At 40.9% G+C, this 17,214-nt stretch overlaps 1 protein-coding gene across 4 annotated transcripts in view; it reads left to right on the plus strand.

Annotated features, from left to right (window-relative positions):
* Positions 1-17,214, plus strand: part of DAAM2 (dishevelled associated activator of morphogenesis 2) — a 199,882-nt gene that overhangs the window by 37,198 nt on the left and 145,470 nt on the right. The window contains exon 2 of one of the 4 annotated variants that reach the window (XM_065680032.1): positions 11,638-11,820. The exons of the other annotated variants lie outside the window; for them this stretch is intronic. The gene's annotated coding sequence lies outside the window, so the exon portion shown is untranslated. The remainder of the gene's footprint in view (positions 1-11,637; positions 11,821-17,214) is intronic. 4 annotated transcript variants of the gene reach the window in all.

Raw genomic sequence — 17,214 nt, forward strand, 5'->3', positions numbered from 1 at the left:
GTTGGTATATGTATTTTACTATGCATGTAGAGTTTTTTGATTAGCAAAGAAATTTAAACACTTCTTTCTTTTATAAATATCCCCTCCTTCTCCCCCTTATACAAAGGCAGGGGAAAAAAAGTATTTGTCACCCAGTTTTAAGTACAGCAGCTACATTCCAGGAAAAAGGTGTTGCAATATACTTTTAAAATTCAGCAGGACTGTAGCTTTGCTAGCTCTATCCAAGCATTTTTGCTTTTATACCCTGTTTGAAGAGTTTTAATCATTTGTTGCATGAGGTGCTGATGATCTGATGACTGTAAGTAAATACATTTTAAATAACCTTTGTTTGACTCTATGCAAAGAAGCAGAACCCGTCTTTTTCTGTTCAGTTCCATCCTAATGATCTCTAGCAGGAAGAGCCTAAGCTTATACCTAAAGTATGTCTCTAGTCACTGCCAGCATAGACTAGCTGCAGGTGCCCTGCACCTACTAGATTTTTCAGAATTCAGCATACTCTTCTGTTTTATGACAAGCCCTTGTAGTCACTCATAGATTTTTTTTGTTTGTTTGTTTGTTTGTTCATGAAATATCAATGATAAGGGTTGGCCTTATTCATCTAAGGAAATAGGCTTGCTGAAAATCTTTTTCTTTTTTTTTTTTTTTTTACTTGGAGTATATCTCTGATATGCTGATTTCATTTTGTGATGGTTCTCCTAAGACGGAGGAGTGACATTAGTTGTACTACACCTATACTTATGTACTCTTGTTGGAAATGTGTGACAGGATTGGCAGAGGATGCCTGACTAGACTTCCTGTGTTATCTGGGCACTCCTCCCACGGAGGTAATGCAAGTTCTGTGTAGCACCCATGGTTCAGTTCAGAAGGCACAGTGAGGTCTCAGCCCTGTGTGCAGGGAATAGGTGCTGAAGGAGTTCTCAGGACCCTAAAAAAGAGGAGGGTCCGTATACTTGTTGGTGCTTGGTCACCCCTCACAAGGACTTAGGAGGCTGAAGTTTAGCTGCATGCCCAAATTTGGCTTCCTTGGGACTCTAATCAAGCATTAATAAACAGTCCATCACTGTTCTCTTTTTGGTTCCTCACTTGTACAGAAACTGAAGAAGAGGGTCATGACAAGCAAACATTGCTGTTCAACTCCTGCTGGTGATTGTTGTTAGAGTTCCTTGATCAGGATCAGTTGTACAGAATCCTGGGGAGACTGTTCATACAGGAGAGGCAGAGCCAGAAATAAATATACTTTAAAAAAGCAATATAATATCCATAGAAGGAAACAAGTGGCTGGATTCAGCTTGCAGAAGAACAAAATTCTTTGCTATTACCTCCCCCCTCTGCAAATGTGATATTGAATACATTTAACAGGCTCAAACTTTGAGGGCCTGATGCTGAGCATTCCTCTCATGTTTTCTTTAGTTTCTTAGTAAATATATACATTTGTGATACTCTAAGCATACTGTGCATGGTACTGTAAGGCTCACTTGCTAATGCAGCTCACAGCTGCCATTCATTCAGAATGCCAATGCAAATGACCAAAATTATCCTTTTCCAGTGAGGCAACACTTCCACAAAGAAAAGATATACCTGAAAGTTCCTAGGCAGCGCTAATGCTGGAGTCTCTTTTCTCTGTTTAAAATGTGATACCACAGACTGCAGACTGCTCTGGCACCTGGAGCACTTCCTCTCCTTTTTCACTGCCCTTGGTTTCTGCAGTGCTGTTTCTGTTGCATATTCTCATGTCGCTCTTTGGCTAAAGTTGCTATTTCTCCCCTCTTCTTAACTATGTTATCCCAGAGGCTCTACCACCACTGCTAATGGGCTCAGACCAGCGGCAGATCCCTCTTGGAGCCGGCTGGCATTGGCTCTGTCAGACACCGGGGAAGCTTCTGGCACCTTCTTAAAGAGCCCGCCCTTGTGCCCCCCTGCTATCAAAACCTTGCCACACAAACCAGACACAGAGTCTGACATTCAGACCTTGGTTTTGCTTGAACATATTTCTACAAGGAACCTTGAGCTTGCTGTAAGTGCTTAACACCTAAGACAAAGCTCTGGAAAATACGTGGACAGCAGTGTTATGAAATGGCTCTAGCCTGGGCACTATTCTGATTTTTCTTGTGAAGTTAGGAGTATTGGTAATTCTGGAAATGAACATGATGCTATTTTAGCATTGTGCAGATGGGTACAATTTCCTTAATTAAGTCCTCTCATAATCAGCATGTAGTTTTGCCTTTGATCTTCTTTTCCTCATTACCAAGTCTTAATTTGTAAAGAGTTTCCTTTTTAAGTGGTTTTAAATGGAGCTCAGCTTTCCTGAGGCGGGCTGCAGTGCCACTTTCTGGACAATGTTTACTGGGTCTTTATCAACATGAACTATACCCTGCTCAACCTGTCTAAACATAGTTTGATTCTGGGTGTGTTCTGTAACAAGAGAAGCAAAAATAGATGGTACTTTAACCTTTCCTACAAATGAATAAATATCTCTTGGTGGCATCTCCTAGGCCCAACCTGGGGGGAAAAAAAAAACCTGTCTTATTCTAGTTCCTTTGAGCAGCCTCAAAGCAGCTCTTCTTAAGCAGCTTTACTTCCTTCCCTCTTGTTTTAACTTCAAGCATAATTTAATTATGAACATGTTCTTTCATGCAGGCAGAGATAATGATGAGTAACAGATGGTAACCTAGTCTTCCCTTTCCAATGCAACTTGCACAAGAAACCATGTCTTACTGCACTTTAGTTATTCTCCAGGAGAATAGTAGAGACTCTTGGGAATCCTGACCTACTGACTGTATTCTTGGCTTTGTGATAAGGCAGGAGAAAATACAGTTTACCACTCACAGCAGAGGATGGATAATGGATTTCTGGATTATTAAGCATATGCTCATGCTTGTCTGTATGGTATGGAAGAGCAGTGTCTGATTCTGAAGACTGACTTGTTGCCTAACTTAGGTAATTCGCCAAGCTGTTCTGGGTGGGATCCAGACCTCATCACAGCTGGTGCCAGCACCCTTATTTTGGCTTCTCAGAAAGTCTGTTATTTCTCAGTGACATTGATTTCTATGTAATCATATTTTTGTGAGTCTAAATTTTTATGACTTGGTCATATTGGCCCTACCTGTCACAGACACATGTGGTATTTTCCAAAATTTGTCAGTCTGTTAACATTTGATTTTCTGTCTCCGCTGTCTTTCCCTGCAAGGGTGGGTAGGCTTAAACTGGTGAACTCAACTGAATTAGGCAGAGTCCCTAGGATGAAAGAAATATAATACAGCAATAGAAATAGTGAATGAATTTGAAAGCTTCCTTCCTAATAAAGAGAAATTAAATCTATCTCTCACATTCTTTTATATAATGATAAGATTCTATGTTTAGGTTGGGAGATTAAAACTTTCACTCATCCTCGCATTTTTTTTTTTTAATGGATACACATGTTCACATGCACATACACATGCAGATACACAAGCTTTCCCTCCTCACAGATCATGTACGATTACATAGCCTCTTCAAACCATGCTGTACATGAGTGTGTTTCTCCTACTTTTTGCTGTGCACCTTAGCTAGAACTTAAGCGGCTAAGTTGTCCAAAATGAAACTTTTGGGGTAGTCAAAATATGCTCTTTGCTTTTTGATGTCTTCTACAAAAACAAACAAACAAACAAAAAACAAACCAAAACAAAACCAGAAAAGCTTCCATAAACCCCAGTGTCTCAGTATCACTTTTCCCTCCTTCACTTTTTTTTTTTTTAATTTGATTTGTCAGGTTGATGGAATTGGTGCATGGAGTATGTAGAAGTGACCTGGGCAGACCTTTTCCTTCTCCGTTGACTTTGTATATTCCCATTTCTGTGGACTTAAGTTTCATTTAAAGTGTCCTCACATTCTCTATAGCTTTGAAAAATCTTGAACTAGGTATTTTTCCTTGTCATGACACAGACATCATTTTGCCTCTATGGCATTTTTGTCTTGAGCTACCCTCTGCTGAAGTTTCACAGGTGTCAGATTCTCTACCAAGCAATGGGAGAATGGTCTTTGGGAGCTCTCCCTCTAAATGGTACCACAGCCTTCTCAGACAACACTGTTTGTCTGAATTTTGCAGCCTTAAAATTCCTATGAATCTCCTACACTTTTTCTCCTGAACTGTTGTCTCTTGAGTTCCATATTTATCTTTTCCTGACTGACTCTGCCTGTCATTGCCTTACGGTTTGTCTTTGGTTTCATTCTCTACTTTGAGCTGTCTGTTCTTTTTCAGGGTTTGTCTTTCATATAAACTTGAATAGCTACTGAGTTTTGCTTTGTCCACATTTAACCTTCTGATTGGGCCCTCTTGAAATATTTGTCCTCCCTTAATTTTTGGCTCTGGTTAGTCTTCTTTTATCACCTTTCTTCTTCCCTATTTGCTATTTTTTCCAGCTTATGCTTATCTGTTTGTGTATTCAGGCCTCCTATCTCTACCTTCCATGTAGAGGAATAGTACAGATTTCCCAGAAGTTTGTTCTTCCACAGGAAGAAAATGCCCCCTTCACAAGTCACCTTCACACTACTGTCTAAGGCAGTCTGTGATACAATAGCTGAGAAATACCACTGCTTTGATGTCCTACCAAGAATGAGTTTAAATAACAAAGAACTGAGAACATTACTTGAGAGGATGAATTTACAAGTCTTGACAATTTAGACAGGCATTTGCTCTAGTGAATAGCACTGTAACATAAGCAGTAATCTCACTCTTGGCCATTTACTCTTCATCCTGAGCTACTTCACAAACACAGTTAATGTGATGACTTCTCACTTTTCTGTGAGATGATTTTACTGCCACTGTACTGAGGCAACACAAGTTGACTCTGTCATGACAGAGACTTACACAGTACCTTACAGTCTCCTTTTTCTTCCATTTTTAACCATTAGTATGTATGTTAGCTGATAGTGAAATGAAATTATGAAAGCAACAGCAACATGCCGGTATAATGTTGCTGTACCACTGCTTAAGACAAAAAATGCATGATGCACACCGACAGACCTGAACTAAGTTTAGTCTGGGGAGTTTTGAAATGGATGGCAGCTGTGGTGTCTTGAACTTCAGAACATGCTAGCCACCTGGGTAAGTAACCTGACTTTTAAGCAGGCTTAGATAACTACTCCAAAAAGCTCTGCTGTGATTCCTCAGTGCTGTTTTACTCAAGAAATTTAAATTTAGAAGGCCATAGCTTCATGTGCCACAATCAGACCTTTCAGTAAAGCTAGAAACAACAATAATTTCTCATATAGTAAGTGGGTTTAAAAATACCTCACTGCCCCATTTAGGGGGATGACATATTTCATATGTCTGTCCTCATATTCCCTTGCTTTTCCTCTGCACAAAGTCTAGTTCTTCCTCACCTCAGTTCTTCTGTGTACCAGTATTTGTGCACCTCTTTGTACCTAGAAGCTTCAGAAACATGAAGGGCTATGGTCAGCTGGGGCATAACTCCCTTGCATTAGCCTAGCTACAATTTGCCAACACTGGCTCCTTCATCTAATGACTCCAACCATCTCGGCTTCTCTGTTGACAGCACAAAATGCATAGAGGAGGGTTAGAAGTAAGTCACTAGAGGTCAGCAGAACAAAGGGGTGTTCTACATAAACTTCAGTGGTCTAAAGACTGGCAACTGGAAAGCCGTAGATGAAATAACCTGTGTGCTTGTTTGGCTCCAGCTGCAAAGCTAATAATCATAATATTACAGATACTATTGCTGTGCAAGTAGAGGATCCAAAGCCAACAATAAAGCTGAAAGAGCATAGACAGCACAGACATAAATGCCCAACCAGTCCTATAACCACTGTGAAGTACTTTTGATGTTACTGCTGGACAAATGTCACATTGAAATCCTAACTGGTATAAAATCAACGGCATATCTTTTTGGCAATGTTGATCCATATAGGTGGCTTTCAGAAAGTAGAATCTAGGATGCACTCAGCTGGATGTTAAACCTCAATTGCTTTAAGCAAATCCTCAGTTGAATGGTCATAGATTCATTACACAGCCCATGTTGGAAAGAACCTTGAAAAAAATCATCTGATCCAACCTTTTATGGGAAAGGGAGACTAGATGACACTATCTGGTATCCTGTCCAGTTGCATCTTGGAAACCTGCAGTGATGGGGGCTCTACCACATCCGTGGGAAGTTTGTTCCCAGTAATTGTTCTCACCGTAAAAAAATTCTTTCATATATCAGAAAGTATGGGTCTTTGGTTTGTATTTAATGTCTGATTCTGGTAAACTTTAGGGGTCGCAGTGAGTCTCTAGACATGTTCTTTTCTTCTTCTGAACATCTTTATTCCTGCACAGATTTCTTTCGCTCCCCCTTTCGCTCCCCCTTTCGCTTTTTCTTTCTGCTCTTTGCTCTTTCACTTTTTTTTTTCTTTTCATTTCCCAGTGCTAAGAGTACTGTTCCAAAGCTGCCATCCTCTGTAGAAGTTGCGTGGAAGTGATTACATGGCAGGGGTACAAGCATTAAAAATAGCATGACCCAGGGATCATTCCTCTTTTTCTGTGGCATCTGAACTTGAAAAATTGGCTGGATTATTTGAAGTCCACAGGCTTCAGAATAAAAGGGAGTTGTGTGCTTTGTCCTGTAAGCAAAGCTTTGTTAAAACAAATGAAAGTGCCACTTGTGTGCCTGAAACCAATGCAGCAAGTTGGAAAATCTGATAAAATTATTCTTGTGTTTGGTGTTGCTCTTAGTCTCTTGATAATGTGTTCTTTGCCTCTCTGCACACGTGACTAAATGTATTTAAGAAGGAATATCTCTCATCAGTCTGCGCTTTTATCTGAACGTTTTGGTGGCACTGTAACCCTGACAATGAAGAAGTTTCCAATAACAGATCTGCAACACTGGTACAAGTATTATTTGATGCATCTTTGTTTCTCAGTGTTTGAGGCAATACATGGTGTTTCTTTTTGATTTCAGCCTACGCCACCAAAACCCACCAAAATACCAACCCAGTAAGCAGTGCTGACTGATAAATAACTATCATCCTTTAGCTGGTTTGACAATAAGGAGTCATAGCTTCAGACAACTGTTTCTTCCCAGCTTCTTGGGCATGCCAATCTAATGCCCAGGGTGTAAGATGTATCAATATTTGTCAGTGGTAGGGTTCTGTAACATCCGATTTCTTCTGGGAGTTTCTTGCCTGGTCAGAATTGATAGAGATGACAAAGTCATTGTGTCTTCCCACTGCAGCACATTTGTTAGCTGGAATAATTTCTTGTGACTACCAGCTTTTAATTCTCTGCCTGGAATTCCAGTGGCGCCTGCTGTCCACAGCTTTAATGCCTGAGGCTCCTGTCATGCTGTCGGTGGGTTAGAAGTTGAAGGGACAGGATAGGGATCCTGTGGCATGGCTTTGTGAAACTGGAGAAGATAGGTTCTGTGGTTTTAGAGTCACTGGAAATCTTATATTGGTAGCAGCAGTGAGCAGGCAGAGTAGCTGTTCACATTTCCGATCCTTTGTTTCATTAGATGGTCTAGAAAGCTCTAGAAAATAATTAATGTCTGTGAAGGAAGACACATCACGGGAAAGCACTGTTCGGGTTCCAATTGAAGCAGTCAGTGGCTTAAGCATAGAGAAGCCCTCCAAGACCCACAGCACTGCTTCAGAGCCTCAGTTGATGCTGTCATAAACAGGGAAATGTACATAATCCTCCCCTGTTTTTATCAGAAATGACTGGATTTCATTATGAATGTCAGAAGTCCCAAGTTATTAATACAGTGTAGGCAAACTGGGTAAGAGCCTGCAGAAGCCTCTGTCTTCTTCCACAGTCATCAAATGATCTCACTGTGGTTTTGACTCTGCTGGTGTTCACAAGAAAACAGATTCCCAGGATTTCTCTTGGAGGATGGTTGTCCTGCGATTAAAGCATCTACATATCTTTCAGGGTCTCAGTATTCATGTTCAAGCCAATTTTGGTAAACTTGCCATTTTTCCTTCTTAAAAAAAAAAAAAAAAAAAGGGAAGAAAAAATCCCCTAGAGCTGTTCCTGGAATATGCTATGACTTCATGTCAGCGTGAGTTGCCAACGTGTACATGGAATGGAAGAGCAGCAAGAAAAATGTCTTTTGCAGCTTGGGTGGTATTTTCTACATGAGAAACATCACTCTCCTCTGACTGCCAAGTTATTGCACTCAGGCTCTAGATCTGTGTTTTGTATACAGAGCAGAGGTAAGAACTGTATGTGTGCAAACTTGTGTTTCTGCCTTCATCCTGCCTGATCAACATGTGTATGCCTGAGTATGTAAGTCAGCATGCAATCACATGCTTTTGTCCTGGGGTACATGAACACATGCTCATGCTCTTCATCACAGAACTGCAAGCTTCCTAGCATGATGCTGTGCATGCACGTCATTGTACAAACCTACAACCACATCCAACTCTCTTTTTTTCTAAACAGTGGGAACAGATACTTTTTATTTTGAGGAGAAATCATGTATCTGTGACCTTACACACTTTGATGTTTTTTCTGTTTTTAAAAATCCTTACTCAGCTGCTGTGTTGTGAAATGCGGCTCTGTGAGAATCTCCTGACTGTGAAATATGAGGAATTTTTTTTTGCTGGTCAGCAGTGGGATTTTTTGACCTCCAATTCATATCTGTACAGTACATCTTGTATGTGTGCATGAGTGAGACAGCATGGTGCCTCCAGGAAATTCATGCTTTTGCAGTGGGCTACATGGGTAGCTTTACATTTTTATGATGAAGATGGGAAGATAAGGTTTGTTGCTTGCTTTTTTTCCTTTCCTAAAACTCTTTTATTGTGTTTTGTCCCTGCACTTAGTTGAGGCATCCTAAAAAGCATGCCTGAGATAAAGCAGAGCTTAGCCCCTCAAGCAGCATTTACAACAGACTGCTAGATTTTTCTGAGGTGGCTCCCTCAAAGACTAGTTCTATTGTTATTGGCTATTGTTAAAAAATTAATAGCAAATTAAAAAAAAATAACAGCTTAAAAATATAAAAAAATTAAAAAAAAAAAAAACCAGCTTAACCTCAGCAGGTAGGGGGTTGAAGTAGTTTTCCACCATATTAAGATGGTGGTAAAGCAAATGTAAAAAACTCGCCCAAGTAGTCTTTCTATCCAAGTGCATGCAGGCACTTGTCCTGTGTTTCTGGCATGATCTTAGGATATCAACATGAAAATTATAAGCTTCTGTTCCTATAGGTAAAGGAGGAACTTGGCTAGTTACTTCATCCTACTCAAAGAAATCCAGGTGTTAGAAGGAGAGACATGTTCATGTGCTAAGCCATTATGTTTCAATAGGAAATGGGGAGCATATGTGGAAACTTGCACAGTCTTCCTCCAACTCGGGGGAATAATTAGTACTGTAATAGTGCAGAAGGCTGTTTCTGGCCTGTATCGTACAGATACTATCAACTGTCATTTAAAGATAGGGAAAAGGACTACTCCATGAGCAGATGATATAGAGAGGATCAGGTTATATTAACTTTAAGAAGAAAAGAATCTGTGATCTTTGCTGCTGTTTCTAAAGTCTTCTTGCCTGACAGCTAGCTTCCCACCTTAAGCATACACCTGCATAATTCGGAGACCATTTTGTTCCTCAATTATTTCAGCCTCACTTCATCCTCCTTTCTTCAGACTTATTCTCCACAGAGGAGTTGCTGTCCCTAAAGTAACAGTCAGGCTCTCAGTCTCCCACTTAAAGTTGACTGAATAAGAGCTAAATAAAACCCTTCTTTATTTCTGTACCCTTGCTTTCCCATCCATGTCCCAAATGGTATTTTGCAGTCTTTCTCCTTAAAGGAGCAGTGTTTACATCTGTCTCCAGCTACCTAGAAAGACAAGCTGTGACTTTGTTGTTTTAGGATTTTTTTTTTTTCTCCCCAGCTTTACAAAGAGAATCTTTTCAAACCATGCATGAAGTGAACACACACAAAAAAAAAAAACAAACCCAGAACTCCTAGTTCTCTAGGACATCCCCGTTTTCCTTATTGAGAGATTTTATTACAGTTGACAATACAGGACATTTCTTGAGACATATTCTCAAGTTGCTTGTACAGACAAATACAATGTTCTTCTCTGTGTTATCCTTAACCCCTCCCTGGTTCCACTGTACCATCTTTTCCTTCTGACTGCAATGGGGCGCCATGTTTCAGGGCCTTGTGTTAGCAGCAGCTTCAATAGAAATCAATATTCAATATGTGTAGACACAGCAAGGCTAGAAAGTCCTGTTACAGTAGCAAAATGTAGCAGTTTAACAACTGTTGTGCCAAGAGGGACCAAATAACAATTCCGGATGGAATCTTGTCTCTAATGTAACCCAGTGCATACTCCCCTGCATTCCTTGCACAAATTACAAGAGTAAATGTCCCTGCTCTCAACTTCTGATCAACTTACATCTTGAAGAGTAATGACTTGGTCAAGGAAAATAGAAAAGCATTATTCTGAGGGAAGTATGATTGAAATTTCAGGGTGTTACATGTTCTTCATCATATACAAATCACATGGTTTGAGATTCCCATATTTAATACTTATTGGTAGAGCCAGTGTTACTTTTCCTGTGTTCTGGAGCCGCTCAACACAGTTCCATTCTAAAGGAAACATTTCCTTTTTTTATTCCCTGCCCCCACCCTCCAAGTTAAGAAAGGTGATGGAGAGGACGTGTTCTTCCTGACTCCTGTCAGAGGTTACCTTGCATCCTGAAGGTTACAAATACAGTTATTTGTAGGTTTTTATGCTAGTTACAGTGTCTATCTGATGTCTCTAGGTATTCTTCTTTTCACTGTGTACCTGTAGTGCATACAGGGTTTCCTTGACCCTGGAAATACTTGTCTGTAGTAGAGATCACAAACTGCACGAAGCACAGTGGAGGAGCCTACTTGCTGTTTCTAAGAGAAGAAACTACATAGGATTCAGAAGGCTAGTACCAGAGTGCTTAGATTTATTAAAAAGCAAAGTGGAGGAAAAGACTGTATCTTTCTCAGAACATTGAATAGGGTGTTAGGATCAGCCTGGAAGACAAGAAGAATCACCTGAACAGGTCAAAAGGAAAGCTGCTGAGTTCAAGTGGTGTTGATGTGAACAAAATAATGGCATCATAAAAATTAATGGGAATTGTGCGTGGTAGTTGGGTCTTAGTAACTGTAGGCAATTTTGAGACAAGTCCTTGGCTTGTTTACATCTTGCATCCCACTGGAGGCCAAGGGTACCTTTGAAATACTAGGAAAAATCCTGCTGAAGGCAGATACATCTTCTGTTCTATGACTGAGCAAAGAATTTGGCCAGAGGCATCAAACTTATAGATATTTCTTAGCTTTGGGATAGAGTATATGGTCTTTCTGTTACCTCAGTCACAAATACTACTGGACTGGGACGAAAATTTTATTTGAGTAGGATTCCTAAATGTTTTTTTCCCTGCAACATTTAGGAATCGCAGCTGTCTAGATCTGGTTAACTGCAATTTGGTAATCTACTGGTAAACTGGATCTACCAGTGGATGTTTGCTAATCTGTAGAAAGAAGTCTTGAGATGAAGCTTATATCCTACAGATTCAAGGCTGTGTTACATTTACACAAAGGCAGGAGACATCTTAGAAGCACTTGAGTACAATGAAATTTGAAGTAGTATGGAGAGTTTCTTTGTTTTTTTGCTTTATCCTTTCAGCTCACTGCTTCATCCTCATCCCCTGCTCCTGAAAGAAAAGGAAAACCAACAAACACCAGCGAAACCAACCCTGACTTGACTCTTGGATCTTGTTTCTCCTTTAATGTTTAGAAGCTGTAGGGCCCCATGTTAAAAGATGTGCTACTTTCTTCAGAACTGAGCAGTCCTACCACACCCTTACAGGTATTACTGGGTAAAACTCTGTAACCTTTTTCAGTGAGGGACAAATTCTGGGTTTTAGGGAAGGATGTGGGAAGGCACTTAAGAGGGCAAGCTCTCTTTGTTGTGGTGCAGTACAGCATAGGTCACAGGCTGTCCCTTCTGGACTCTTCTATGAAAAAGAATAAAAGACTAGTTTTCTACATTACCTGATTAATTTAAAAGAAACTGCTGTACCACAACTGGAGTTGATCTTGAAAGTAGGATGCTTAAGTTCTGCTTGTAGCTCTATGAATACCACTCTGTACAACTGTAGTTCTCTGATTTCTCGTTCTGTTTCTATATCTGTGAAACAGGGAAAACAAGCTCCTTTAAGGCACAACCTGAGACTAAATTCACTGATGCTAGTAAAGCATTTACTGCTCCTTGGGTAAGGAAGGTCAAATGGAAAACTTGATCCAGAATTAGAGTGATTATCAAACATAATTTGTTGAAGTGTCTTTGGCTGTTAAAGAGACACATCCTGGACTTTCATAGATGTGAGTTAGAAAAATGAGTAATTGTACCATGCAGTGCCAGCTCTGTTTCCACCTCTATGAGAGATAGAATCATAGAATAGTTAGGGTTGGAAAGGACCTCAAGATCATCTAGTTCCAACTCCCCTGCCGTGGGCAAGGACACCTCACACTAAACCATGTCACCTCTGTCCAACCTGGCCTTGAACACTGTCAGGGATGGAACGTTCACAGCTTCCCTGGGCAACCCATTCCAGTGCCTCACCACCCTCACAGTAAAGAACTTCTTCCTTATATCCAATCTAAACTTCCCCTGTTTAAGTTTGAACCCATTACCCCTTGTCCTACTGGTACAGTCCCTACTGAAGAATCCCTCCCCAGCATCCTTATAGGCCCCCTTCAGCTACTGGAAGGCTTCTATGAGGTCTCCACGCAGCCTTCTCTTTTCCAGGCTGAACAGCCCCAGCTTTCTCAGCCTATCTTCATACGGGAGGTGCTCCAGTCCCCTGATCATCCTCGTGGGCCTCCTCTGGACTTGTTCCAGCAGTTCCATGTCCTCTTTATGTTGAGGACACCAGAAACATACACAGGGTAGTGAATGAGAAGTTATTATGTGAGATTCTGCAGTTTGTGCTCTGCAAAAGGTCAGGTTTGGTGATCATAATGGTCCATTCTAACCTTCATCTTACATGAGTATCTTTCCACTGAATGCTAGGGAACATGGGCTGTGCATTTATCCATGAAGCTTAGAGCTGAGTTAGTGTGTGAAACAACATTAATGAGAACACTTGAAGGGGACCTTTAGACTAGACTTGAGGCCGAAGAATGGGTTTTACAAGGGAGTCTAATCCAGAAGAGGAAATACAGCTATTTTTCTGTGCCTGGCTTTGCTCTGCCCTCTGTGCTACAGTGTTTAGATTCCTGGAATGGAGGACCCTGTGGCATAAACCCATGTGTGTGTTGATACTGTAACCAGTAAGTAGCAGTGCTAGTCTGGTTTGGTGAATTTGGTGCCTAGTAATTCATATGAATTGAATTTGTTCATCCCATTATCTACTCATTCACTGTGATACTATTCTCTGTGTCCAGTGTGAGCAGTGTTTTGGAAAAGCACTGCTATGACTGTGTGATCATAATCAATAGGTTCAAAGGCAAACTCATCCCTCTGAAGTGAACTATGGCTGTAACTGAGAATGCAGAGCAAGCACAGGAGCATATATTTAAGGTCAGTGAATTTCTGATGCTTTCTCTGTGCTTGATGCCTGGCCATCGAAGATGTTGCCAATGCAAATTTGACTATTTGTAGCTAAGCTCTAATGAGGAGCAAGAGGAGAAGCTGCCACTCCTCCAAGGAACTTCAAGTATAAACAAGCTGAGGAACTGATACAGGAGAATTTGTGGGAACAGTACTAGTTTAAGAAGCAAAAGCAGGACTGGGGTTGCCTTTTATGCAGGGGATGTTAACACTGTTATGTGGCTTGGTGGGGGAAAGGTCTAGTGTTTCATGAGCCTTGTCCAAGTGGGATTTCAGGCTGGACAAAGCATTATTGTGAGTTCCCCAAAGACTTTCTATCTAAGAAGACTATCCTGGTGCATAATTGTTCCAACACACTGCTTTGGTGGAACAGAAGGTTTAACTCCAAGGTAAACACTTGCTGGCTTTCACTTTCCTGGGGAAAATTTTTATTCATTCAGCACTGAATTGCAGTTTACCCGTAAGTTCAATAGGAAGGTGGAAGGCAATGTTTTGCCAGTCTCATTTGCCAGGGCTGAAGGCAGACATGCCACAAATGAATCCCTACCCTATCTTCTCAAACATACAGCCCTCTAACTGTAGAAACTAGGGATGCATAGCATCCTGCATATGCAGCCTGCATAGTTTTACTTTGGAATATGCATTAGGGCAGTGGCATGCAAACATAAGCAGGGGTAGACTCAAGATACATAGTTTTAGGATGTCGGCAGCAATGAGCTTTTGAATTGTCTTAATACCTGTTATTGGTGATCAATCCAGAATTTCAGTGGTTACCATGAAAGCACATGATATCAAAAGTCAGTGAGTTGCTGTGATACTTCAACCTGCACTCTTGTAGAAGAATCCACCAGTGGAGTGTGTGTGGGTTGCCTTGTGTATGGTAGCTAGAAAGTAATTAAATAAGGAATATTTCCATTTGAAAACAATGAGAAACACAAGGAAGGGAGCCAGATGTTGAATCCAACTGCAGTTTTCTTAATGCCATCTGCCATTGCATTTTAAGAGATTAAAGGATCCCAAGCTACTATAAATGTTCTAGCACCCTAATCTTCCTCACAGTTAGAAGTGTTCTAGTTTACTCAGTCATTGCATGGACCTCTGGTGCACTTATCTTTGCCTGTGTCTCTACTCCTGTACCATCGTATAGTGCTGGTTTTGGACAGCTTATTTGCTTTTCTCCTCTGTGAAATCTCAGTTCATAAAACAAGCTGAAGAATGTTAACAAGGGATGCTTCTTTGACAGCTGTGTGATATGCTGCTATCTTACGTGTGAGGTATATGCATAAAGTCCTTCAAAGTTTGCATAGACACAGTCCATGTGCTTTCTGAAGACACAGGGGAATTATGCTATATGCCTCATTTTCCAGGAAAAATAGGATATAAGACCAGGCTAAACTTCTGCCTTACTGGCTTTATGTTCTTCTCATGGCTTTCATCATAACACCTAAAGGAGATCTTAACTGGAAGTTTTGGTCTGTACTTATTAAGGAGCTCCAGAGGAGAGATAAAGGAGCTGTAGCCTGAGAAGAGAGGGAGGAAAACAGTATCCAGCAAGTATGGCAAAAAACATTTTGGTTATAATACAATGTGTTTGTTTTGTAATTAGACCAGAATACTAATAGATTTGGTTTTGGATGTCCTCTGTTCAAACTCAGACAAACAGGGCACTAATCAGAAGACAGATAGGTGTTCTGTGTGCTATATAAAAATGCTTTCAAGTTATCCTTCTGTTTACTTTGCATGAATCCATGAATTGCAAAAACTTTCCCTGTAATCATACAGAAAGTGGGGGTTGGGTAGTCTGGTAGTCCAGGATTAGTTGTTTAGGGAGCTGGAGAGAGCTGCAGGTGGCTTTGACCCATGCTTGTAAGATGTATCTTATAATGCTGCTGGCCACGGGAATTTCTGTGGATAAATAAGATTTCTGTCTCAAGGGCTGTCCATATGACCCCTTTCACCAGCACTGATTCCACTTAGATTAACTGCACAGCATGAATATGGGTCAAAGCCTGGATTGTTGGGAGAATGAGTTCCCACTTGCAAACTGCTTCCCACAGAAGTACTTGTTGGCAGCTGAGATCATAGTGCTCACACTCCTCACAATAACCTACTTTGAAATGTATTTAGAGAGGGGCCTTGGCAGTCTGCTTGCTGCTTTTTCATACAAAGTGCAGGCCTTGGTTTGTAATCCCAAACAGCATGTCAAGGCATTTACTGCTGGTCCATCCTCTCCTCTGATTTTTATGTAGCTCAAGGCATCTGCGTTCCGACCAGCAATACTAATTGCTTTGGGTAGCACCTTTCCTCTCACTCTTTAGCAAGAGGAGAGGAGCCACTCTTTGGAGTGCTGCATTGTTTATTATAGAAAAGCTGCTGGGTTGTTTCTGTGAATGCTATGCCCTGACTGCAAGTGGTGAAAGGAGATAGAGACCTGAAGGGAAGAAAAAGATTTCAGTGTCTTTGGCTCACATATGTCTGTTGTTCCAGTGAAACTTCTTTTTGCTTTTCCCCTTTGCCTACTCTTCTGGCGGTAAAGACCCTGTACTGCAGTCAGTCATGCCTGAGTCTGCATCTAGTTTGGTTGTCTCCTATTGTGCCAGAATGCCTTATGGGGGAACTACAAAACTTGGCCGTAAATGGGCTGCCTCACAAAGTGGATCAAAGTGTGATGGGTTTTTTTGTTGTTTTTGTTTAAGGGTTTTTTTTGTCTTTTTTTTTTTTCATGTGTTTTTTGTTTATGTCTGAAGTGATCTTCAGAGCCCAGTTCTTTCTGATACATTCCTGATTTTTTTTTTTTTTCCTAAATTCACTCATACTGTTCACAAAGATTCACTAGTACTGTTCACCTTTGCCCCATACCTGGAGGTGATTTAAGTGCAAGTTACCCTAAGCAGCTGGAAGTATAGGTTAGGGGCTAGAACCTGTCCATGCTGCAGTCAGTACAGAGGTAAGATTATTTCAGCACCATTAGCCCTCCCATGTTTATCACCAGTCTCTTTCCTTCCCCTCTGGATAGATGAGTTTTTGACAATTGACTGGGAAATGAGTATCAGTCATCACAAGACAGAAAACTGTCCCTTTAGGTGTTGATGGTGGTTTATGAGGACTCAGTAACATAGGCATAATTTTGATGTGAAGATGCTTACAGCTTGGTTAGCATAGGAAGTTTACATGCCTGTTTCTGGGGCTAATTCTAATGCTACTAATACTGCATTACAGAAATAGAGGAGATGGTGATACTTAATTCACTGGAGTGAAGGGCCTCATGGACAAAGAACACAAGACAGGTGTTTGCTCTTGGCCTCTGCTTCTGACTTGAGTTTGTAGAACTCTCACAACCACATTCTGCTTGCATGTACAGTGCCCCCCTCCTTCACCTTTGTAGACTTGAGTAATTATTGAGCAGCTTAAAATGAAAGTGAACATAGCAAAGGTGGGTACAGTTGAATAGATGGTGAAGCCCTTACCTTTTTACTGGCTTCATGCTCTCATGACAGTGTGAGGCTTCCTCCCATCCTCTGCCCCTTTTCATTTGGTAACACAAGGCAGGGTATGCACAGTGGAAGTGCATAGGCTCCAGTGTGCTTTCCTGTCCTACTGTTTAAGAAGCTTAGACACAAAAATCAACATACCTGAGAAAGTTTTGTT

Source organism: Lathamus discolor, chromosome 5 (assembly GCF_037157495.1).
Source record: "Lathamus discolor isolate bLatDis1 chromosome 5, bLatDis1.hap1, whole genome shotgun sequence".
Classification (NCBI taxonomy): Eukaryota; Metazoa; Chordata; class Aves; order Psittaciformes; family Psittacidae; genus Lathamus; species Lathamus discolor.